Raw genomic sequence first — 27679 nt, forward strand, 5'->3', positions numbered from 1 at the left:
AGTATTAATTGAAGTTTTTTTTAAGATAAAAAAATTTAGAATCGAAGGTTTCAGACCTTGAAAAAATTACAGTTTTATTGAAAAAACTGAAATATTTTATATATTGTGACTTCCGAAAAATTTTTTGTATTTTTTTTGAAAACTACAATTAAAAACAAAATTAAAAATAAAAAAAAAGTGCCAAAAGGTCAATTTGTGTCAAAGTTACAGCAATTTGAAAAAAAAGAGCGTTTTTGTTTTTCAAAAATTCGTAACTTTTTTTGGGTTGGGTAAATAAATCTGAAAAAATTTAGAAAAATGTCTTTGGTAGGGTAGAAAATGATAAAAAATTTTCACCGAAATCAAAGGGGGTCGGGCCAAAACCTCGGTGATTTGGCATGGAATACCCCACATGTAAGTACATAATACATCATTTAAATTTGAATTCTAAATTAATATTGCATCTAAACAAGATTTTAAACAAAAGTTGAAACTGATTTAACGAACATGTCTGTTACGGTTAGAAATTTGGGTTGAATAATTTGTCACGGGAATTTGATTTAAATTCCCGCGTCATCTTCTCCCGGGCTGGCCGTTGGTATAAGCGCCGCCAGGGTCCGCCACTTGCTGGGCACCAGTGCAGCTGGCCCCAGTACGTGGAATTTGTTTGTAACAAAATGCAAATTTGAGATCAGATCGAGCTATAATCATATTTTGTATGAAAGTTACACGATTGTGATAAAATTTATTTATAAGGGTGCGGAGCGCGCAAGCGCAGAGCAAAGAAAAGAAATTACAAATTAAGAAAAATGTTGTCAAAAATTTTAACGGGGTCTATTGGTATGAAATCGCAAATTTGAGTAATTCTGGGATTTATTAACCTGCCATGGAAATTCATGTTATTAATTTCAAGTTAATTCCATCGTTGGTGGGTCCACCCCGGGAAAGAATTGTAACATGAAACCAACTATAGTCAATGTTTTGACTAGCCTCGTGGCGTAGGAACACGAGTTAAGAAAGGAGGAGAGGCATTCTGGCGGTAGCTATTGTGTGCACGTGTTGTGATTTTTTTGATTTGGCAAAAGAAAAAATTTAAGTAATAAAGTTATCACTAATTGATTTCGATAATTAACAATTATCGAGTGCACGTAGATACCAGGTCTTGCTAGTCTCTGTGAGAGCTAATTTGGGTGAGTCCATGTATTATTTTGGTTGATTTCTCGCGGTGGTTGTACCGGCAACGGCGACAATGGTGAGATTGTTGTAATTCTCTCGACACGTGGCCGAACCAGATTAATTTTTCACGCGGCTTACTCAAGTTAGTCGATTCTCATACCTAAATAAATGTCAAGGGATCGCTGAATCCCATCAGTATAGTTTAAAAACAATTTTTATAGCTTAACTCACCGTCTGCGGCGTTGACGTAATAAATTAATAAAGTAAATACACGAAGAGTTTAGTTTATATATATTGGTGTGACTTATTGCACTTAATATTGAATTTATCTCATAATTATTTTAATCTGAGTACTGTCTCCATTTTCGGATAGATAGTGATATCATTGTTTCGATATTGCATTAATTACTTTTTGTTATATGACAGCCGTCATTATTTTTGGTTTACAATCAGACATTATAATTTAACGAAAATATTTCTTACTATTGTGCTTTAATTATTTTATTGTATATGACTGAGGTCAGCTATTTTATACTTATATTAAGACATTCCGATTTAATAAAAATATTGTTACTCTCGTTCTTTGATCATAAACAAATTACTGAATAATCGGTAGAAAGGTTGAACCGAAACTAAAATTCATGTTGTAAAACCCAATATTGGAGCTGCCTCAAGAATCAGCATTCTTTTAGAAAGCTACTAAGAGAAATAAGTCGTTTAAATGAATTGAATTAGGTTCAAGAAATACTCTAAGATTGTAATTTAAAGATTGTTATGAATATATATGATTAATTAAATTGCAACCACCGTGAGGATAATTGCTTGCCTCTGAGTATTTTGCACGATCCTTTACATATCTTTACTTTCCTCTCCCACTGTCTTGACTATCTATTACCTATTATTTTAAACCTCGCTGTCGAAAGGCCCTGGAGGAACTAAGGTTTACTGTTTCCAAGTAAAGAATAGCTAGCGTCCAACTACGTGTAACTAACCCAGCCTGGGGGAAAAGTCTGAAGTCATTGGGAGGACAACCTCGAGGGTACTTCCCAAGTTTCGTTGATCTCGATATTTTGTCATTGTTTGGGCGGCCTGGACAGATTTCTATTCTGTTTGGGGTCTCCACCGCCGAATAGTAGGGTGAATAGTTAAATTTTGTTACAAATTAAGTAATTATAAATATTCCCTTTGTAAAACACATAGATGAAAGCATCAGGACAGAAAAAGAAGAAGAAGAAGAAATAGAAAAGATCATTCCCAAAGCTGTCAACCCAAGCTCAACGCAATTGCTCAAAAACCCTCCAACGACCGAGTCTAACCATAACAACTCAATAGAGTGGTATTCAGTAACGACATCGTGAGTGTATTGTCAGAAGAATAAACAACTTCCTAGAACCTTAAAACATCGAGATCTGTTGAAAACTCGATTTTTAGAAAACGGGGTAAAAATAATAACTTCCCGATTTTTGAAAATTTTCGATTTTCTTAGCGGGAAGTTAAAAATATTTTTAGCTGCTAACTTATGAGAGTGTTTAACATCAGTATCTTCTGTGAATAGTTTTCGTAAGTACTTGAGTTTTCCAACTTGAAGTAACTTGTAAACGTAACAACTCGTATAGTACATTCGATGAAACTTCACAGATAACCATTCCAGCTGTCGTCGATAAAATGTGATGTGCTTATCTTTCTTGAGATTGACGATAAATCTTATTGAGCAATTTAATGCACGTTGAAGTTTTAAATTGTTGTCAGATGTTGAGCCTATCAACACAACAGTAAAATCATAAATAAGTGGCAAGATGGTTGCTAATACTAATAATTTTCTAATTTGAGTTGGGAAGATGTTTTTCCGAACTTTGAGACAATGCAGAGCTGAATTCACTTTACTGACTATCTGAGTAACATGATAATTCCAGGATAAGTTTCTACTTAAATGGATTCCCAAGCACTCAGTAAAGTTGACGTAAGGTATCATGATACCATTTACTACCAGTGGTAGATTCATGTCCTTAAGTTGTTTCAATTTGCCATTTGAACCCTAGGATCATAGTTGTGGTCCCAGATATGTTTATCTCCAACCCATGCTCTCTTTCCCAGTTAGCAACTGATTGTGCATCATTATTAACTCGCCACACAGCTTCGTTTAACTGATCCAAAAAGAAATGAAAGAATGTGTATCTATCATTAGCGAACAATCGGTGTCTGCAGTATAGTAGCCGATGAACAACAGAATTCATCATTATGAGAAATAGGATTGGATCCAAAACAGAACCTTGAGGAACACCAAATGACGCTTTTAGAAGTTAAATTGCAGTCCCAAGATCATTCAATAATGACTGCAATCTATCTGATAAGTAGGAAAAAAACCAGATTATCGTTTCTGTTGAGAATCCAAGTTCAAATAACACAATAAGAGTCTTTAGGATCAACGTTATCAAAAGCTTTGCTCAAATCGAACAGAACTATAATAGTTGATTTACTTTTGTCCATAGCCTCCCTAATATCATCAGTGAGTCTCGAAAATGTTGTTTGTCTACTATAATGTTTCCTGAGACCGGACTGAAAGAGATCAAACACTTCATTATCCTACAAATATGATGTTACTTGATTAGCAATAATTCTTTCAAAAACATTAGCTAGATGAAACAAATTTGCAACCGATCGAGTGTCTGACGAAGATCTGGGTGATGGAATTTTTTGAGAGGAATTATATAGATAACCTTGTAACAGTTTTGCCTTCTGTCCAATCGGCCCCTAATTAATTAATAAATGAAACGAAAAAAATGGACAACAACCAGAATAATTATTAGGGTGCCACCAGGTTATTATCACGGTTTCTGGAACCGGTCCAGAGCTGAGAGCTTATCCTAGGGTTAGAGAGAGCGGAGTAAGGTGCTGTTGAATGATGAAAATTTAATTAACAATCTGGCCAATATTTATTAACAATAAAAAATCAACAATATCGCGACTTAATAACAATAACAATAATTAATCTCACTCACTCACACTATACACACTTAACAATATCCTTATCCCCGTTGGACCCTTGTCTGAGCGTCTTTACAAGGGTTTCTAAGTCACTTACTCTCGACAAGCGCCATTCGGCGTCTACCCGTCGATTTCTATGATTCTAACACGGGCCCCTTTTCGACCCCTAGCGGATTCGTGGTGACGGTCAAACGACGGTGAATTCATCGTAAATTCACTTTACCGATGAAAGAAAGTCTATTGATAATCGAACAACCGTCGTTCGACGGTGAAAAATAAGTCAAGTTGTGAATTATTCTAAAGGTAAATTGCATGGTTCATAAAGTAAATATTGTACAAAATTTTCTCCATTTTTTTTTATTCGATAGCCATGACTTCCCGATCCTTTGATTGTCTTTAGACATAAATACAACAGTGAATGACTGGTAAAAATTCAGTGAATAAAGAGTATTTTGGTGGTGAATCCACGGTAATCTGTGGGTGAATTTAAGGTCAAATAGCGGTAAAGAAGATAATGACGGTAAAGTAGAAATCTTATATACGGCTGAGTGAAAGTTTGATTTGTAATTGTAAAAAAATTCTGATTGTTGAAGATTGACGCGATATTATGGGTTCGCTCGTCGGGGCGTCTTGCCGGCGAGTACCCTGGGAGTTTAAAGCTTTAGTACATTGGTTATTTGGTGTGGGGGATCTAGGCCTATTAGAATGGTAATTATAGTAAGGGGGCTCAGGATAATACGGAGCCTGGTACGGAAGTTGAGGAGAATGATATCCAGGAGCGTACGGAGGGTAAGGCATTGGGGGGAAGAAAGGCATCGGTTGAGGATAGTATTGAGGTTGATAGTATCTATTTGGAGAACGTTTTCTGTTATAACTATTATTTCTGTCTGAAGGACGGAAATCTCTAGGGTTATTTAAATTTTTATTGAACCGGTCTTTATTATGAGGATAAGTGACGTCGTTTTTATTCAAGTAAAATGGAATTGTGTTGCGTCGTTCTTCGTTTCGAAAACTAACAACACGAAGTGAGCGATGAGATGTATTTGGGCCAACTTCATCGGTTTGAGCAGCGTACCTAAGATAATTTGAGTTCCGAGTACTACTACCCTTTAAATCTGATTCAATGCAAAAAGCTATTTTATAAGCATCTTCTAGAGTTGTAGGATTTTGAACTGAGACAGCGCAAATTAAATCATCAGGCAAACCGCGTTTAAAAGATTCTAATGCTAATCCGTTTAGTAACTTTTTCATACCTGTGACCTCATTTTCTTTGTTAAATTTTTCATTTACTGATGAAACGGCATTAGAAACTAGGTTTGTAATTCGATTGTAATAATTAAGGATGGTTTCTCCTTGATTTAACCTTACTGACTGTATGTCTGCACAATATTGGGGGTAAGACTTTTTACTAGAAAAATATTCTTTTAACGCGTCTTTTAAATTATCAAAAGTATTTATTTCTTTACCAGTTATGGCATCGCGAGCGAAGCCTCTCAGTTTAGATTTGACATTTTTCAAGAGGGTGGGGAGGAGACCATCTGGCGTGTCCTCCATCGCGCTTTCAATATCTTCAAAAAATAATTTTAATGGCATATTTTTGCCATCAAAGTTGGGAACTCTAAGTAACATTTGATGCAATAACATGGATTCTCCCGTGGTTGTCACAATTGCATCAGTCATATTTTGATGAGTTGTAAGATTACGGATTTCTTGTTTTGCCATTTTATGAAATCAAATTTTATTTAATTTTGAACAAATAGGAAATAATAAAATTTATTCTACTGATAGATCGAACCTTTGGGGCAACGTCTTCCAATAGATGAAAGGAATAGTTCTATTATAAAGTGAATACACAATAATCAATTGAAAAAAAAAAAGGAAAAAAAAAGAAAATGTGTCAGGAAATAGTTATGAAATTGGTAAAATGAAATTTAAAATTTTTGACACGGTAAAATTGAAAGTAAATTTTGGATATAATAATTTTCGAAATGATGTTTCAAATAACAGTCAATTTGAAAAATTCTAAAACAGTAAAATAATCATTACTTTTTCAGTTACCGAAAGTTCCTACTGAGTAAAGGTCCTCCCCTTCCCCCATTATCCTTTATTTCCCCCAGTTCCCAAATTTGTCTTTAATGACAAATTTAGCTATTATATATGGCATTACATTTTGTAATTTTATACGAGTATATAGAGCGGTACATATACCGTATAACTCCCAAACCTTACTATGTTTACAAATAGTCGTTAAGAAATTTGAAAGGATGTTAGGATCTTGCTGACTTCGGCCTCGAGAAGCCTATTCTACTGTTTATGAATTTATGTAAATTAACTCTAAGTAAATCAGAATAAAGAAAGGATTAAAAATTTCAATTGGTTAAGTTTTATTTTGGAGACAAACTTGTACATTTGAGGGAAACAAAATATAAATCATGCATTAAAATGTTAATATGTATATAATAGAAAATTTTAGAATTAAATAGATGAATAGGTTACCTTTTTGACTTGTTGCTACCTGCTGAGACAACGTAGGTTACTAAAGTAACGATTAGAAACACTTTACTACTGAATTTTTACTTAAAATTTGACTTCGCGTTTTGCGACAATTTAAAATGCGCCCTTTTGGCGGAAAATTCGGATTGAATCAACGCTTTTCGCGGAATATTTAAACTTTATGTCAACGCTTTTTGCGGAAATTAATGCACACAAAGAAAGTAAATAAAAAAAACTATTTATACTATAATCTGGTTCACGTTTCCGACCAAATAAATTTCTGACTGATCAGTGATGCAGCTACTTGAATTTATTTGTTTCGTCGCGCAAGACTCACTTCTATATCGGTTCGAGGTACCTCGATCACCGGGAGTAGAATGCTCTAGTGATAACAGATTACGTTAGTGCTCTTTAAAATTTTTTAGAAAAGCCTAACCACGAAAATCAAAATAATGCCCGGAGCACAATAAAACTGTTGGCGTCAAGAACGTCGAGACTTCCGAAGATTACTGTAGACTGGGTGTGATAATCTTTTAGTGAGCTTATAAAGGGACATCAATTTTTATGTAGTGGGAAGACAGATGGTACCTATGCGTTGGAAAATTCTAGAAGTTTCAATGGTATGACTCAAATTCATGTGCGTTTCACGTGATATTGAGCAACTATCGAACATGCACTAGAATGCGGTCATAGACAAATACAAGTGCTAAGGGCGATACGATTCTTCACCGGAAACTCGAAGTCTAACCGTTTTCCAAAAATGTTGAATTTACTTGCGTCAGAAGGTAGCATCAAGTGTACAGCTATTATAATATTCAATAAATGTGTCAACCACTTAAGTAAATAACTAACTGAAAATTAAGAAATACAAAAATCAAATACATAAATAAAATAAATGGAAACTTAATATAAGAAAATTTATAGGAGTGAAAAAAGGTGGCAAAATTTGGCACGATATGACCCCTACATCCATCACATCAGCACATTCTTTAACAACACTTTCCCTCGTTACATTACTGATTGTGCTGCAAGATAAAAAAAGAAATCATTGACCATCACACCCCTCAATGAATATAAATTAATTTACAGAGTTGACATGTTCAAGTCTTTTTCAAATTTAATATTAAACAACTTAATCTTTTGATAAACAATAATCACGGAGAAACTCGCAGTAATGGTAAAATTTCCAGGGGTCTTCAGGTGGTACTACATCTGAACCACTAGCGCGATGTTCTGCATGAATAAGTTTACGGTAGGTGTCACGTACACTTTTAAATTTTTTTTTAGCTTCGGTAGCACTTGATTTTCCTGGTGAAACAAATTTTTATTAATAAAATTTTTATTTTATACTTCATTTTAATTAATATTAGCATTTCATTTTAATAGAGTAGATGCTATAAAAGATACAATCATTCATTTTTACCATTCAATGCTGCAGAATCTTCTTCCCAAAGCGTAGCTGTAATTTCTCGTGTTCTTTCCGCTAGTGGAATATTAAAATTTCACTAAGGAATTCTATTTTGTATCTCAATTATTAAATGTTCGATCTCCTCGCCACTTAATTTTTTTTGGCTTGTTTTCGATGCTACCGTATTACGTCGCTTTGTTGATTTTTAAATTGCTGGTGGAGATTTAACTGGAATAAATTACAGAACATATTTACTCATACATATATAAAAAGATTAGACACTAATTTTAATTCAACATATAAAAATTTATATATTCAGAAAACAATTTCACATCAACCCTTCAGAATTATTAGCTTTACGAGGAGTTTGCTTATTTATTGTTTTTTTTCATGTTGAAGCATGGTTCGTAGCAACAAGTGCTATTGAAGCTCCGTATCATGACTTAAAACTATTTTACAATTTATTAGAGTATAAAAAAGATCACCCAAAAGTTGCAGAAGCTGCTTTAGAGAAACTTTCCAAGCATTTATGGTACTTAAACGAGAATCTTACAGGCTTGGCGCTTTTTGATCAAAAATTATCCCGAGAAGAAAAATTAAAAATAGTTGATTCTATTAAAAACAAAAAAACGAGCAATAGTAAATATTCTCGATTTACTTTAGATAGGAAAAAGCTTGAAATAATGTCGTCTAAAAGTATAAGTGATTTTGTGACTCAAAAATCTATCACGATTTTTGATAAGTTTAATTTGACGTGTGAATTTTTAGACATCGACCCTGATTTGTGGTAAACAGATCAAGAATAAATTACTTGCTGCGAAACTTTAAAAAAACTACGTGTTGTTAATGATACTGCCGAACGATGTTGTAACAGGGTAAATTACCCTAAATCGATAAGTCGCCAGAGATCGATAATTAGTCGACTCAGCACTGGCGCGCCCCGATCTTCGGGGTCTTCCGTTTAGTAATTAAGAGGGGGGTGGAATGGGTAAGTGCTCGGGAGTCGGAGAGTGACAAAATCAGAAGAGGTTTGATAGTCAGCCGCACCGGTCACTACTCAACGAAGCAGCAGGTAATTATTTGTTCGCACGTGAATTTTCGGAACGCTGCGATGATTTTTTTTAAGATTGTCTTTCCAATCTTTTAGACAAGACTTCTAACATTGGTTCTGTTACAGGATAAAAACTGAACTTAGAGTGAGGACAATTCCCCGGAGTGAAAAAATCTAACAACCGGTACCTGGAGGACTCACCACGGTAGACAGACATCGTGGACGTAGTAAGACAATTACCCAGGTACATTATTTCATTCCGTAGGTGGAAGATAGACCGCGGTTTGTACTCGGTCTATCATTCCTCTTCCTTTCTTTTTTTCTCAATAAATAAATCGTAGAACATTTGCTAGTTTTTTTTGGATTTAGTGATTTTCATGGGGGTTTTAACCCGGGGATCGCTCGATCGACCTTGCGGGGGAAGTTTTAATATCTGAAAGTTTTCAATCAATTAACTAACATCGAAGAAAATTCATTAAATTAATCTTTCAATAATTAACTGAGTAAAATTGATTAATTTTTGTCATTTAGAAAAATCGATAGATTTTATTCGTGGAATTTTCGTCAAGCGTCAGTTTTGTGTCGCATAAATTCCAATACCCAAGGTCAAGCACGACTTAGCTAGCGAATGTTCTAGCAAATAAAATTTATATTCCGAATTATGTCGAATTTTTTATAATTTATAAAACGAGTAGAAAATTATTGATAATATTTTATATTAAGAATTAATTATTAAGAATTTTATATTAGGAAAATTATTAATTGAGAATATTATAGAGTGGAAAATTATTAAGAATATTATATTTAGGAATTATTTATTGAGAATATTATATTATAAAATTATATCGTCACGTGGGAATTTAATAATTTTGGGATTAAGTCCGTGAATTAATTAAATTAATTTTACTCTAATTTGATAATTATCGGCATGGACATTAAGTCCTAGGAATTAGTTAATTGAGTCAAAAATTGTCACAGTAAAAATTTAGTGAGAATTAGTTAATTAAACTTGTGTTAATAATTTTGAACGTGATTGTAAAAATTTATATTGTGATTTATTTAATTACCAAAAGTTAATCCAAGGTATTAAGACCTTTTGTTCTAAATAAGTATTGTTATATTATTAAGACCATGACTATAAGTTACTGAGGAATTTTAATCGATCGAATATTTCAATGGAATTAAAATTAACAATTGGAATTTGAGAATGGTAATAGTTAGTTAGAAATTGGTTGTAAATTGAATATTGTTTGTCGTTTTATTAATTTACTAATGATTGAATAATTTAATTTAAATATTTTATCTAAAATTTAATTACATTCGATTTATTAAAATTTAAAAAGTAAAATTCAATTAAGCGAAGTGTGGGTTATGTGTGTGAAGAATTGTATGGGTTATGCGTGATAGAGAGAGTTAATAGTGTTAAGTTCGGTAGTCCTGTGGACTTAATTTTAAGTAGAAAAGTGTGTAAGTTAGTTAGTTTTGGTCGTCCGGTGGACGTTTAATTTTAAGTATAGTTCTAAGACAGGTGTGGGAGACCGTTTGTTCGAAAAAGCCCAATTAGTTTTAAGACAGGTGTGGGAGACCGTTTGTTCGAAAAAGCCCGTCTAGTCATCGTATCGTCATTGGAAGGTTCGTTTGTAAATATCGTGTATTTCGCAGTTATTCTCTGCTTCGTTAGATTATAAGTGTGTGAGTGAGCGCTTAAAATTTGTTAAGTTTGTAAAATTTTTATTGTTAATAAATACCGGTATATTGTTAATTAAATTTTTATTATTCAACAGCACCTTCCTCCACTCTCTCTACCCTGAGATAAATTTTCTCAGCTCTGGACCGGTTCCAGGAACCGTGATTAATAATCCTGGTGGCGCCCTGATAATTTTTATTGTTGTTAGTTTTGTTTAGTCAATTATAAAATTGATTAGGGGCTAACCTGAGCAGGTAAAACTGTTACAATGTGTTGCACTCATTGACAAATTTAACGAATTTGGTACATAAGATGATGATCAGAAACAATATTTATTATTAATGGTTCAACAATGTAGAAAAGACTTTCCAACGTGCGCCAAAAAAGCTATATTCAGCTTGAAAACTTTGATGTGTTTTCAATAACACTAGTAATTATTTGAAATTAATAAACTTGTTTTTCATGATTATTTACATGGTTATCACATTTGAAGCATTTTACATAAGAATGTAACCTTCTGTACATTTTGATAAAATTTTTGTTGCTTTTTTATGAATTCATGTGTTGTTTTTGTATTTATTATGAGTAAAAAATCATACTAATTTAAAAAAAAATTTTTAGTGTAGGGAAATATAATGGTAATAAATAGAAAAAATGAATCTACATAACATTATGAGTTAGTATTTATCAATTTCTTACGTTTTCCGGTATAAAAATGGCTGTAAATTCATTAAATATTGGTTGGATAACTTTTTTTCTATGACTCAGTCCTTTTTTTCTTCCTACCATTGGTGATTTGCTCGAAAAATTAAAAGAAATTATATTTTTTTCAAAAATTGTACTTTGACGACTCCTACCGTTGAACCCGTGCGAGTTACACAAAAAAACTTCAAGGCTTTTTTGAAGAGCGTAAAATTCCCCACAAGATCCATCAAACCGATTTGCAATATTGTAAAAGCCGACTAAGCATTAGAAATTTGAAAAAAAAAAAGATTTTTGCGGAAATGAGTCACCCTATATATATATATATATATATATATATATATATATATATATATATATATATATAAATTTTTGCGGAAATGAATCACCCAAATATATATATATATATATATATATATATATATATATATATATATATATATATATATATATATATTAGGTGACTCATTTCCGCAAAAATCTTTTTTTTTTTCAAATTTCTAATGCTTAGCCGGCTTTTACAATATTGCAAATCGGTTTGATGGACCTTGTGGGGAATTTCACGCTCTTCAAAAAAGCCTTGAAGTTTTTTTGTGTAACTCGCACGGGTTCACCGGTAGGAGTCGTCAAAGTACAATTTTTGAAAAAAATATAATTTCTTTTAATTTTTCGAGCAAATCACCAATGGTAGGAAGAAAAAAAGGACTGAGTCATAGAAAAAAAGTTATCCAACCAATATTTAATGAATTTACAGCCATTTTTATACCGGAAAACGTAAGAAATTGATAAATACTAACTCATAATGTTATGTAGATTCATTTTTTCTATTTATTACCATTATATTTCCCTACACTAAAAATTTTTTTTTAAATTAGTATGATTTTTTACTCATAATAAATACAAAAACACATGAATTCATAAAAAAGCAACAAAAATTTTATCAAAATGTACAGAAGGTTACATTCTTATGTAAAATGCTTCAAATGTGATAAACATGTAAATAGTCATGAAAAACAAGTTTATTAATTTCAAATAATTACTAGTGTTATTGAAAACACATCAAAATGTTCAAGCTGAATATAGCTTTTTTGGCGCACGTTGGAAAGTCTTTTCTACATTGTTGAACCATTAATAATAAATATTGTTTCTGATCTTCATCATATGTACCAAATTCGTTAAATTTTTCAATGAGTGCAACACATCGTTCGGCAGTATCATTAACAACACGTAGTTTTTTTAAAGTTTCGCAGCAAGTAATTTATTCTTGATCTGTTTACCACAAATCAGGGTCGATGTCTAAAAATTCACACGTCAAATTAAACTTATCAAAAATCGTGATAGATTTTTGAGTCACAAAATCACTTATACTTTTAGACGACATTATTTCAAGCTTTTTCCTATCTAAAGTAAATCGAGAATATTTACTATTGCTCGATTTTTTGTTTTTAATAGAATCAACTATTTTTAATTTTTCTTCTCGGGATAATTTTTGATCAAAAAGCGCCAAGCCTGTAAGATTCTCGTTTAAGTACCATAAATGCTTGGAAAGTTTCTCTAAAGCAGCTTCTGCAACTTTTGGGTGATCTTTTTTATACTCTAATACAGTGATTCCCAAAGTTGTCTTGGCTACGACCCATCTAATTCAAGTTTACAAATTTGGGACCCACCTGTAGGAAATTCAAACGATTTATTCATTTTGGTAACGGTTTTCATAGCGGACTTTTCAAATAACAAACGAAGTGTTAATGCAATTTTTTATTACTTAATTAAATAACTATTGTACATTAAAAGGTTATTTCAATGGGAAGGATGAAATTGTTTCCTATGTTTCGCCATCACAGTTTTGACGTCAACTTCAACCCGAGTTATTTTAAGCGCAGTGAGTTTGATAAGTCCAATTTATTTCGGTATTTAGTTTTAATGTTCACCATATTAGAGAATCCGACCTCACATAGGTATGAGGTAGTGAAAGGGAGGAGGACTTGTATAGCTTCATCAAACAGGCATGGATAGTTACCAGCAACCGAGAGCCAGAATTTTGTTAATTGCTTACGATTGAAACAATTTTTTAGTGACGAATTTTCGGATAAATCAATTAGTTCTTCACTTGCTTTTGTTGACATACCAGTTGGTAGGTGGTCTTGAAATGGGTTGCAAATCCAATCCAATGAATGGAGCTTTTTCATCTCCTCACCGAAATAGTCGTCTAAGTTTTCTTTTAACGAGGATAAATGGGTGGAAATGGCAGACACTACGTTCATCTGTGGCCGTACTTGATTTTCAACAATAAAAGCTTCAAGTGTTTCAAAACAATCATACCTTCCATCCTCAATACAACTCTTCCACAGCAAAAGCTTTTTCATGAACGCGCGAATTTTATCATGGACTGCAAAAATGTGTAATTCGCTTGAACCTTGTAAATACAAATTTAGTTCATTTAACTTCGAAAAAATATCCGCTGTATAAGTGAGCTTGAGAATGAATTCTTCGTCCTTCAGATGTTCAATATATTCATTTTTTCCTTCCAAATAAATTATAACTTCATTGCGTAATTCCACTAATCGCGCCAGTACTTTTCCCCTGGATAACCAGCGAACTTCCGTATGCAGAAGGAGAGATGTATGATGACTACCCATTTCTTCACACAGCTTTTTAAATAAGCGAGCTTGTAAAGGTCTTGTTTTAATATAATTCACAATTTTAACAGCTGTGTTTAGTACTGTTTGGAAATCATCAGGCAATGCTTTGGAAACCAGTGCTTCTCTGTGGAGGCTACAATGTGTCCACAAAGCACAAGGATTTTGTTCAAGAATTCTTGTGACAACACTGCTATTTTTCCCGCACATGGCCCTCGCACCGTCAGTACATATACCGACGCAGTTCTTCCACTGTATACCTTTTTCATTTATATAGGTATCGATTAAATTGAAGATTACCTCAGCCGTTCCACGAACAATTGGCTTGCAAAACGACATATCTTCATGCGCGTCTTCTTGCCATATATAACGCACAAAAACTATTAATTGAGATAGACCTTGAACGTCAGTAGACTCATCTAGTTGCAGAGCGTAATATTTACTATCAATGATTCTCCGGATTAATTCATCTTCTGTCCATTCAGCCATTTCGTCAATTCTACGCGTAACAGTATTATTTGATAGTGGTATGCGCTCGATTTCTTTGACTTCTTTCTCTCCAAACATCGCTCCGACAGCATTTTTAATCGATGGTAACACTAAGTCTTCGCCAATAGTATGAGGCTTACCTGCTCTTGCAATCCGTAAGCTAATGAGGTACGATGCATATACAGAATTTTCATTGATATTCACGAAATGTGACACAATTTTTTTTGAAGAGTTCATTTCTAACATTTTTTTTTGAAAAAAATCTACTGGCTGGTTCACACAATGGGAATGCTTTGTTTCTATATGACGTGTCAATTTACTGGGGCGCATACTTTCGTTCGCCAATATTTCGTAGCAAATCACGCATTGAGGACGTGGATCTGTCGTATCATGATTCCAAGTGAATCCTAGCTTCAGATATTCCGGGTCATATTTTCTCAAAACTTTTCGACGTTTTGTGTCATGCAAACTCGTGGAGGGCATTTGGAAGTCAGGCTCAGTGCCGCTTTTGTCACTCAAAATATCATCTGCATTTCCACTATTATTTTCGCAATCAACTGACGTCGGCGCGGTAGTTTTTGCTCCCCGTTTTAACCACTTTTCCATTTTTATCGTCGAACGTCAATAATAATTTTCGCAAGATTACAACAATGACATACGCTAACGAATACAACTCAACGCGGAATGAACTTCACAAAACAAAAGACGCCTCGCTCTGAATTCTTCAAAATGCGTTCGTTCGCCTCCCGCGTTCCACCCCCCCTTAGCACGCGCGCCACCGCGCCGCTTGCGCTCAATCCGTTCGGCCCGGCCGGCGCGGCGGGCGGTCGTCTCGATCGGTTGGTGTGTTGTTCTACAGACACGGCCCACCTTATATTCGCTCGCGACCCACTAGTGGGTCGCGACCCATGGTTAGGGAAACCCTGCTCTAATAAATTGTAAAATAGTTTTAAGTCATGATATGGAGCTTCAATAGCACTTGTTGCTACGAACCATGCTTCAACATGAAAAAAAACAATAAATAAGCAAACTCCTCGTAAAGCTAATAATTCTGAAGGGTTGACGTGAAATTGTTTTCTGAACATATAAATTTTTAAACTATAGATAGCTTTCGATAGCCAACGAGCATGGTGCATTGCACCAGGAGCTCTAAATTTTACACCTTTGTTTGGTACACCTCCTATAAAAATTTAGCTCTACGTTAAAAGTTCATGATAGTCATCTCTTGAAGTTCGATTCTGTAAAAATGAAATGTAGTTAATATTAAAATATGAAAATTGTTTACTCAGTGAGAGAAACAAAGCACAACTCAGCAATAATTATTTCCATTAGTAAAAAACTGTACAATATTTTTACCTGTAGATGATCTTCGATGAAGGGTAGTAGAGTACTTTTTTTTCGTCCAGAATATCTTTAATTATAACATCTTCTCTACCGATGTCATATTTTAACTTGTCTATTTTTTCCCAATTACTTTTAAATCTGACAAAAATCGTTACATTAGGACTATTAGTACTTTGCCACGCTACTGCTGCTACATTTTTCAACATTATTTTAAAAATATGGTGCCTGCAAGCCAAATACAATAACTCTTTATTTAATTTTTTTTCTAATAGAATATACGCACCGCTTTTATCACCTTGAACAAAGAGTCAAAATTATTAAATAATTGAAATCATAAATTACTCGTAAAAATTAAATTAGCAAATGAAAATTAATAAATTTTTTGTTCCTTCAATTTTTACAAGTAGTATATATATAAATTGAATTAAAGTTAAAATTTACCAGTATTTACACTAGTAGTGTCAAAGCACATCCCTACTATATTGTCAGTAACATTCCACTCATTTAACGCTTCAAAAATAACTTCAGCTTCATTAGCTCCAGTAGATTCATCTAAAGCAGGTACACCGAGTAATTGTTCCACATCCATCCCGGAAACAACAATAGGAAGTCTTTCGACTTTTTTCATTGGCTGATTTGAAAGTTCCGGAAGTAACTTACCGTCCCAGTGTACGATAAAATTTTGTGAAGTTTCCTGTATCCCGTCTTTCAAATTCCCATCAACTGTTTTTCTGAATTTTAATCGAGCATTGCGAATAGTCGTGTAACTGATATTATAATTGTCAATATCTAATCCAAGACTAGTAATGACAGCAGAAATAATATGCATTGCACTCCAATTACTGGTTTTAGTGCGATCCAGTACTGCTACTAGAACTTCAGTCATAACATCAACCTTACGTTTCGTTTTAGCTTGTGGAAACTCATCTTCGTAATCTGACAAAGGTCGTTTTTCAGATTGATTTGATGATTGGCTACTTCCTTCATTAGACATTGAGAACTGCGATAATTTTTGACTCAGATCTACAAAAAGATTAATGCATATTAATTATAAAATATAAGATTACGATCTCTTAAGAAATAATTATTTGATATAATTTGATAAAATAATCGTTCCATAAGTCTTTTCGATTGTAATAGTGAGTAAAAATAATTTTGAAAATAATAATCTGTTAAAAAAGAGATGTATTGATACGCTATTGTAATGAACAAAAATAAAATTTTAAACTTTTTCAATATTCTAAGGATACGACGACAGAATTTACTAAGAATCACAAAAATGAATGTCAAAAAGTGTGAAATTTAACATGACAATAGGATAAATTCATTATTATGAATGAAGAAATCACAAGTCAACCATCAGTGGGAATAAAATTTTATACTTACTAAATTCAATGTTGTTATTTTCATCTTGTATTTCATCCTGTATATTTAGCAAAACTGATTGATCAGAAAGTACTATTGCATTTTCGTTTAACTTAGATATTAATGGTAAACATTTATTGCCATCATTTTGTCGACATTCTTCAAAAAATACTTGTAAATCACTCGGAAGATTCTCAACTTCACTATTATCAGCAATATCGAATAATTTGTTCAATTGATTAACGAAATTTTCCACTTTGTGTTTTTGATTGTCTGAGAGATTTTTAAAAGATTTTCGTTTCTTAATGTCTTTGTAATCGTTATAAAACTTTTCAAAGTTTCGAATACTATTTCGTTTCAGTGTCGTAGGAATTCCAATTTTATCCCACATAGCCTCTAGTTCATCGATAGCTTCGGTAGCATTGGCACGTATTATCGAATTTAACGTCAAATGCTTATACATAAATAAATTAATAACGTCACGATAAGTAGGTAATTTATAACAATTAAATTCTTTAATTTGAAAGCCAACTAAATAGTTATATGTCCTATTACCAATTACTTCAGTCATAATGAACAATAGTTAGGTTAGAAAGTTAATGATCTATAATCAAATATATACTGAAGAATATCAAGAAATAATTTAAATACGATTTATACCATTAAACACAAGTGACGGCGAAAAATTGATATTAAAATAATAATTTGAATATAGTTTATTAAAAAATTGGCTTATTCTGTCTTAGTATCAGCGTTAATTCATTCTCGGATTAATCACTTAATACAACAAATAATGAGAAAATTATTTTGAGGTTAGATACACCATAAAGGGTCAAATTAGTCAACAAAGACAATAGAGACGGTAATATCATGCTAATTAACTAGAGCAATGATAGAATATGCCATCTTGGGACTGCTTGCTGCAATTTTTCATAGAATGATTTCTACTTATACAAAGTTAGCGTGAATAAAGTTAACAATGAAAAAAATTAAATTTTTTGCTAATTTAGGAATTTTGCTACAAAAAATTAAATAATCTTCATTTTTATTTTTTTGGTAAACGACAGAAATGTTGAAAAATTGCAAGATCTATGTTATAATTTTATTCTTGTAGTTTTTTTATGAATTTGTATGTTGTTTTAATATTTATTATGAGTGAGAAATCATAATAATTTAAAAAAAATTTTTAGTGTAGGGAAATATAATGGTAATAAATAGAAAAAATGAATCTACATAACATTATGAGTTAGTATTTATCAATTTCTTACGTTTTCCGGTATAAAAATGGCTGTAAATTCATTAAATATTGGTTGGATAACTTTTTTTTATGACTCAGTCCTTTTTTTCTGCCTACCATTGATGATTTGCTCGAAAAATTAAAAGAAATTATATTTTTTTCAAAAATTGTACTTTGACGACTCCTACCGGTGAACCAGTGCGAGTTACACAAAAAAACTTTGAGGCTTTTTTGAAGAGCGTGAAATTCCCCACAAGGTCCATTAAACCGATTTGCAATATTGTAAAAGCCGGCTAAGCATTAGAAATTTGAAAAAAAAAAGATTTTTTTACATGCATTTTAAATAGTAAAACTTTAAATTTTTATTGTAAGTACTTAAAATTAATATTAAGAGCTCAAACTTGGTAGGAATTTTTTTTTCTATATGTAGATTAATATTTTTAATGAGCACCGAAAAAAAAAATTTTTGCGGAAATGAATCTCCCATATATATATATATATATATATATATATATATATATATATATATATATATATATATATATATATATATATATATATATATATATATATATATATATGTAGGACCTATTGTTGTTGTATAAATGAGTTAATTCACTACGTAAAAATAACTATTGATTATTTATTATAATTTAATGTGTTACAAAAGAAAAGCGTTGTTTATATTTCGAGTTCTAATCTTTGCACGTGGCAATATCGGTAGTATGACGAATAGGCGGTGTGAAGTTGTCAGAGAGTCGCTTCCCGCCACTAAGGACTCCCTTTTGCGTTTCCTACAAACTTGCATCCGGCAGTGCACTTGTAGGATTTATTACCAAATTTTGCGTGGTAATAACAGATGCCATCCTTCAATTTCCCTCGTCCATTGGACTGAGCTCTGTTTTGGCGGTTACGTAACTTAGAACGTCCTCTGGGTCGGTTCTGATTCGCTAGTGCGGCGACTCATTTTGTTAGCTCAGAGATCTGTCTCTCAAGAGCCGAAATCTGAGGGTTCGAAGACGTAGAGGCTGTTGCGACGGTATTTTGATTCACGGGGAACATTTCATGAATTTTATCAGCCGTTTTGGTCAAGTCGTCGGTGGACGTCATATCTGGAGACACTGAGAGTAGCTCTTGAGTCTTTTTTGGCAAGTTTGACATCCATTTGGTCCTGATGACGGCTTCGTCGACTGTTGGAGCTAAAGATTTCAGGTGTCGGAGGAATTGTGAAGGGGAGCGATCACCTATCGCTTCGCCGTCTAGAAGCTGGCGCAGTTTTGCTGATTCCGACGCTGAGAAACACTTAATTAGCACTCCTTTGAGCTCACTAAACGGTGCGTGTATTGGCGGATTAGTGATCATCGCCTCAACTTCCTGTGCGGACTCGGAGTCTATCAGCGAAATAGCATGGTTGAATTTATCTCGCTCTTGTACGATGCCATGTATGGAAAACTGCCCTTCCAATTGCGCAAACCAGATTTTTGCTCGCTTCGGGTTGAAGAGAGGCGCCGTTAGTGAATTGACGAAAAATGGCTTCGTATCTTCCGTCTCGTCGTGCGCCATCGTGAATATTTATTTATCTAAATAAAAGAAAGGTATAAATAAAAGAATAATCAAGAAAGAAAAGGAACAATACTTAAATTTTTGTTGTTGTTGAATTCTTTCGAGGATTAACTTTCGTCTATATTGACGTCACGGGTCTGGAATGCGGCAATACTTGAGTTTTGGCGACAATGATGGATTATCAATGCTGTTGCTGCTTCAAGGTCACGACGTAATAGGCTTCGCGCCGCTCACTTATCACTTTCCGATTTGCACTCGGGTGTGCCTCGGGATAACTAATGCAGCACAACGTCCAGGGTGCTCAGCAATGCACTAGCTGTGATAAGTTATGCACTAACGTCGAATTCGTCGATTTTCGCAACACACATAAAAATAGACGTGGTTGAAACAAACTAAAATAATTAATTTCAAGTAAACTCGACGCTTTCCTCAACAAGTAAAGGAAAACTCACGTCGGTTTTGATCACGTCGAGGTCACCAATGTAGGAATTATTGTTGTTGTATAAATGAGTTAATTCACTACGTAAAAATAATTATTGATTATTTATTATAATTTAATGTGTTACAAAAGAAAAGCGTTGTTTATATTTCGAGCTCTAATCTTTGCACGTGGCAATATCGGTAGTAGCTAGCTATTGACTGTCTATCATTTACCAAAATTGTCTAAATAGATAAACGATGATTACAAATGTTTCGGGCGCCGAGTGTCGGCGAAATTAACCGAATGGGTAATTTATATTGTAGGACATAGTCGCTATATATATAGATATATATATATAGATAGATACATACATAAACTTTTGAACCAATAGTGTTTTCGGACTCAGCTCGGCGAGCTGAGTAAGGATTCATGAAAATTTTTTGTAAATTCCGACATGAGAACCGCTGCAATAGTTAGATTTCTATGAAATTGTTCGAGTAAATTTTTCTTAGTTTAAGAATTTTTCTTCTTAGCCCAAGATAATCAATTTTTTCAAAGAAATTTTCTTGAGTCAAGTAAACCATTTTTTATGTGTACGAAATTTGAAGTCAAGTAATCTGAAAGACTTGAAATCTAAAATATAATAATCAATTTGGCAGTAAATTTTAGCTAATTTCGATGCAATTCAAGTATAAGTAGGAAGTAAAATTTTTAACGTTAAATTTACAAAAAGTATTAGCTGCAAGTTCTTTTAGCTAAGTTATCTGAAAAGGACTAACATAGATTTTCTTTAACTTTGCTGCAAAATGTTATTATACACAAATTACCATAATTTTGGCGTTAAATTGTTTGTAACTACTGATGTCAACGTTTTTATAGAAAATGTCTGGCTAGCAGGGTTACTTTATATAATTACACACAGCAATAGATGATGAATTCTTATTAATCATGGGGTTATAATATTTATCGGGAGTATAATCTGTTTTCAGCATCTAAATTAAATACCTAACATAAGTACTCCCACTCTTTACATTGATTGAGACATCATTATATATATTGACTCTGGGTACATTATGGTTCTTATCTGTACTTATTGTGGGAACATTGTGGGAGAAAAAAAATCAATTTTAATTTCAGTGTGGTATTATTTTTAAAATGAGATGTTGATAAATACCAATCAATTTCAGAAGATTTATTTATTATATCTTAATTGTGATAAAAATATATTCAGATATTATTGACACGAAATATTTAAAATAAACAAGTAAGTAAATTAAAGTACTCTATTATAACCTAAAAAATTGCGAAAATTATTCAAGGTTGCTTTTTAATACCAAATAAAATTTGAATTATCAAATGTATCTCATTAATTGAAGTATATAAATACATTAAGAATATTGATCATAATTATATTTTAAATCAATAAACTAATACTTAAAAAAAAATTAATTTTCATTTCAGTGTGGTACTATATATTCAAAATAAGACTGGTATTTATCAACATCTCATTTTAAAAATAGTACCACAATGAAATTAAAATTAATTTTTTTTTCTTGTTAAGAATTATTTTTTTGATTTAAACTAAACTTATAATCTGTATTATTCATTGTAATGTAGTGTATTATTCAGTCATATTATTTATATATATTGGACTGAAATGCGCTTGGAAATGATAATGTAGATATAGGTTCTGTTTGCAGATAGATTGTACTTAAATTCCAAATGGAAGCCACTTCTATGTACGATGGGACTGACGAGCATGCGCGCGGTACTTACAACCATCTGAGACAAATAAATCTCAGATGGCTCTGAGTCCCATGTTGGATTGAACTGAAATCTACGAAAATTGGACCTACTTCAATCTACATAGAAGTAGTAGCCTTTTGTAAATTTTTTTCACTGTAGATGGAACTAGGATCCTTCCAACATGGAAACTAGTTAAATCTCGTTTTTTCTGTGTGATTATATAGGGCCATTTTTCATATATAATTATACATGGTATTATATATAATTATGTCTATATATATCACTTTTTTTACCCAGGTATGGAAGTATTTTGAGAATGGAATGTTTTCACTCAGAATAGATTATGGAATTTGTAAGAATTTATTCTGAAAATAGTATGTATCCACTCTGGTTACATTCTGGTTCTAATATGTATTCTTTCTGATTCCAATATGTATTTGATCAAGTTACATTCTGAATTCAAAATGGATTCATTATGGTTTCAATATGTATTCACTCTGGTTTTATTCTGGGAACATAATGGACAAATGTAACAAACACACTCTGGAAACATGCTGGAATCAGTCTGATTACAGAATGTTTCCAAAGCGATTCCATAGTGTTTCCAGAATGAATCAAAGGTTGCGAGGGTTATTGAATTTATCAAATTCTAATAAATATTATTTAACACTCAATAAATATTTATGTAGGAGGAAAGTATATTTAGTAAAATTGCTTATAAGTATTTATAATAGTTGACGAATATAGTTACATCTGGCCAGATATGATGAAATCTTTTTATGTCTGATGTATTTTTCAACCCAGATATTGTTATATCTGTTTAGATCTGATCAGATAAGACTAGATCTGATTATGTCTCCAATCCCATATCTGATCAGATGTAAATAGATCTGACCAGATATAATTATATCTGGTCAGATCTAAACCTTTTTCCACGGGATGGAATGACCCATATACAATTGTATACCCAGGAAAAAATGATCAGACCTGACCATGCGTGTTTATGTATGATCAGGCCAAAAATTAGACCTGATCAGGTCTGTTTATGTATGACTACCCTTGCAACCTTGAGCTTACGGTGAATTCACCGTAATATACCGTTTACGTGAATATACCGTGAATCCACCGTTTATGTACCGTGTATATACGGTCTATTTGTGACATTCCTAAACGGTATTTAAACGGTGAATATACTATGTTTACACAGTAAATTCACGATGAATATACAGTAGATTTATAGTGAATAAACCGTGTTAAAATGGGAAGGGGATACTGTAAGTATATAGTATATGTATGGTGAATATATGATTAATGTACTGTATATATACAGTGAAAATTTTGTGTTTTCACGGTGAGTTCACGATGTATATATGGTATATTCTTAGTGTATTGACAGTGTTAAATCGGTGAAGATTATAATGTAGATGTTAGGTCAATAAGAACACTCGAAAAAAAAATTTGTTTCTAGGAAGTTCCTAAGATCTTCCGCACCAGAATCGTTCCACTTCTAAGACTGATCACAACTTTAAGTGGATATTTTGCAAAATACCTCAAAATAGTGAAAAGCAGATAAATTATACAAAGCTTAACTCTTTAGACGAAAAATTTTGCCTTTGATTATTAGTAGATTTCATAGAATTCTAACTATTGCAGCGGTTCTCATGTCGGAATTTACAAAAATTTTTCATGAACCCTTACTCAGCTCGCCGAGCTGAATCAGAAAACACTATTGGTTCAAACGTTTATATATGTATGTATATATATATATATATATATGATATTGGCCTTGTGGGCACGCTCACTCTAACAATTCTCAACCGATCCTTATAAAACTCAGTATAAATATTCTACCGACAATTACTAAACATAAGTTCTTAGATGAGCCAAATCGGTAGGTTAGTCTAGAAATAGGAGCCGATTGAAAATTTCAAAAAATTCCTAAAAATTCGATTTTTTTTGGTTCTCTCTTCAATAACTTTTGAATGCATTACAATTCTTAAATTTTGTGAATTGCATCTTATAGCTTATCAAAAAAGTTTCAAATTACATATATATAATGTTGTGGTGAGCTATGTTATAGCCTATGTTTATCCATGGTTTTCGCAGCCAAATACACATAATTTTTTTCATTTTTTCTTTAAATCATTTTGAATAACTTCAAATCGTGTCGATTTTTCTCAGTTCTGTAAATTGTATCTTAAAGCTGTTATGTCCAAGGGCGTTTTTAGAGCGGTAGCGTAAACGGTGGAGGTTTGGACTAACAATTTAAAGAATACACAACGGAGGTTTTAATTCCGTTGTTTTAATTATTTATGTGGGACATTTTCGAAGTACGAATTTACCACGCCTTCGTTTGAGACTGTTCACGGATTTATTGAGAGTAGATGTACTTACTGTTACGGGAACTTTATTGATGGTCAGATCCGTGATTTTAGGGCAGCTGTTAGTGCCTGTTCCTTGATTGGGCCCTTTGGTTGGTTCTCGCAGCGGATGGAGTAGGGTGGATTTGGGCTGCTTATATTTCGGGCTTCTTACTTTATGAAATGACTTGTTGGAAACTGATTTCACTTTAATTGAGATTTATTTTTATAAACATTAAAACTTACACTTTCACAATTTGAATTTTTTTTAAAGAATTTAATTTAATGAATTTTAGTAATTTAAATGAGCTAACGTCCTCCAGTCCCCCGTAGGGTAAAGTGCGCAAATTTAGCTTTTAGAGATACTTTATTTAAACTTACTGCCCGGATTCTCGCCTAAGTGTAGAGCAAATTAGAACTTTGAGATTCCGGTTCTCTAGATTTTTAGAACTAATAACTAATACGTGGCCTGCTGATTGAACCGAATCTGAACTCGTCTTAAGTGCAGCGCAAATTAAGATGAGTGACTTTTACAAGGCACGGGTCCGTCAATTAAACGCGGAAGTCGAATTAATTATCAAAAGACCAGGAGCGGTCTCCGTTTCTCGTTTTTAAATGCTCGCGGTGCTGAGTTTGCAGGAGTCCCCGCTATTCAACCAGCAGTCACGTAGCTTCTATTTTATTGTGGCTTTCGCGCATGGAGAAGTCTTCCATCTGCGCGGCTGATTTAAATATAAAAAGAAAAAAATTTACGGGTGGACATAACATTCCCCCGGAAAAGCGAAAAGCTAGTATAGTTTTTCGGTTTTCCTATGGCCACCTTCCCCATAAGCGAGAGCCACTTACAAATTTTATTTAATGTATTTTAACCTATTAAAAGAGTAGTGAGTAAAGTCATCTGGCGCGAATATTTAAATTTAAATTTATTATTTTAATCTCGCGCTGCATAATATGTTGACGGGTGGCTAATCCTTCTCATCTCTCGATTTTGCGAAGCCGTGTCGAGTGTCAGTATCGTCTCAGCAGTGAGTAGCGTGAGTTCTGATTGTCGCGATGTATTTTACTGGAAGGAATTTTGAGGGGTATGGTACGTGGTACCAAATGGCCGTAATGGTTCACGGGGAGAAGGTAAGTTAAATTTTGATGCATTCAGTGGGAGAAGGAATAGAAAAAGTGAAGGAAAGGAGAAGAATAAATAGAAAAGGTACCCTTCTCATAAGAAAATATGTATTTTTTTTTTTTTTTTTTTTTCTAGGACATAAGAGCGGGCATTGAAATCTTGAGGCTTTGGCACGTCCGGTGAATCCAAGCCGGGCGTTGCTTTTGGCTTCTCGATTCATGGACGTGATTGGTCCACTCCCTCCGGAGATCGTGGAAGCGGCGACCTTTTTCTGCCTGCAAGGCGCCGAAGGTTTAGCGGGATCTTCGGATCTTGAGGAGATGGTGTGCCCCAACAGCGAGGACATCGGGCGTTTGAGGATCGCCTTAGTTGAGGCGATCTTCAATGGTTTGGTCACCATGACGTGATGGTAAGTCATTGTAAAATACTTCACAAGTTTTTCTTTGGAATGCCTACTTAAGCAGCATTCTGATTGTTGGAGATTATTTTATCTTTTGTTTGCTTCTTTGTTGCAGGCTAGGCGTATTGAGTGTCATCGGTCGCGCGAGAAGAGCTGATGTCAGGTCCCCTCTGCATTCCGGGGGCCGAGCCAATAGTAGCCAAATAGTAAAAGAAAGAAATAAATATATGTAGATAAAGAGAAGGAAAGTATATTTGTAAAAAAAAAATTTTTTTTTTTTTTTTTTTTTATAAATAAATTTATTTTTAAAAATAAAAGGTATTCTTTTTCTCTTTATTTTGTCTCTCTCCTTTTTCTCTATACCCTTTTCCCATCTCTTAATAATAATGATAATGATAATCGTAGTAGTTATGACGAAAAGCAAGAAGGTAAGTAGAATTTGGATTTATACGAAAGAAAGTAAGAATAAAGTGAAACAGGAATTAAGTGAAATAAACAGATAAAGAGAAAGAAAGAAAACAAAAGTGAAATCCAAAAATAAAAGGAATAATTTCGATTAATAAGGATAAGAGAAGAAAAATTTTTTTTTTTTTTTTTTTTTTATCTCTGGAAAGGTGGTACGAGAGGAGGGTAGATATCGGTACATGTATATAATTATATTCGTATATGTATGTACGTGTGAGTTGTGTGTGGAGCATGCATTGAAGGCGGCACGGTTGTGGTGTAGTAGGCGTGGCTTACCGAGAGGCGACTGTAATTGAGCGAGTGTCGGTAAGCTACTTTGCTTGATGTAACAGTTCTTTTATAATTACCGCTAGAGGACTCCTCCTGTTCTCTTTCTTACTTATACTCACTCTTATTGAATATTGAGTGTTCGAAATAAGAATTTTACAAAGAGAAACAAATCTTTATGATTTAATAATTTGGAACGATTTTAATGAGTGACGTTAGCTCGATTTTCTTAAAATCATTATAAAGTATAATTAATGTTAAAGTATTATATTAATAATATAATTAATATACTTATAAAATTTTGTTGAATACTCGGTTATAACATATAAAATGTATAAATGTAATATAATAGATATAATAGAGTTATAATAAGTAGTTATATTTATTATGACGTATAATGATAAAATGGCAATAGTAAAATAATGTGTAATATATAATTATAGTGATAGTAAAATGAAAACTATGATTGGGAGAATTATTTGGAAGGAGGAAGAAAATTTTTGTTTTCGGAAAAGAAATTTTGAAATAACGTTTTGCGTTGTTCTCGCTCGTCCCCCCAAGGCCGGAGATAATTTTATTTTCGGTCTTGTGAGTCATAAAGCAGCAAAACTTTTCATAATTCGGATAATTTTACTGATTTTCATTATACTATCAACTATCTATTAAGATAGGAAAAATTTTTTTTTTTTTTTTTTTTTTTTTTTGTATTTTAGATTAGATTATTTGTTCAAACTGTTGACTCGTTTTTGGCATGAAGAATTTTACTATTATTTTTGTAAAACGAA

The 27679-nt window shown here is 32.9% G+C and overlaps 1 protein-coding gene and 2 long non-coding RNA genes across 6 annotated transcripts in view; 2 read left to right on the forward strand and 1 right to left on the reverse strand.

Annotated features, from left to right (window-relative positions):
- The window catches only part of LOC141536652 (uncharacterized), a 230481-nt gene that overhangs the window by 176204 nt on the left and 26598 nt on the right, over positions 1 to 27679 (reverse strand). The gene's annotated exons all lie outside the window — the stretch shown is intronic.
- LOC141536657 (uncharacterized) lies at positions 1019 to 27579 on the forward strand. Its single transcript, XR_012480768.1, has 3 exons — positions 1019 to 1169; positions 25898 to 26171; positions 26278 to 27579. It is a non-coding gene; the product is annotated as an uncharacterized LOC141536657 (long non-coding RNA).
- On the forward strand, positions 9082 to 10102 carry LOC141536658 (uncharacterized). Its single transcript, XR_012480769.1, has 2 exons — positions 9082 to 9113; positions 9219 to 10102. It is a non-coding gene; the product is annotated as an uncharacterized LOC141536658 (long non-coding RNA).

The sequence above is a fragment of the Cotesia typhae genome, unplaced genomic scaffold (assembly GCF_013202065.1).
Source record: "Cotesia typhae breed Kobodo isofemale line unplaced genomic scaffold, CoteBio_Ctyphae scaffold_152, whole genome shotgun sequence".
Taxonomy (NCBI): Eukaryota; Metazoa; Arthropoda; class Insecta; order Hymenoptera; family Braconidae; genus Cotesia; species Cotesia typhae.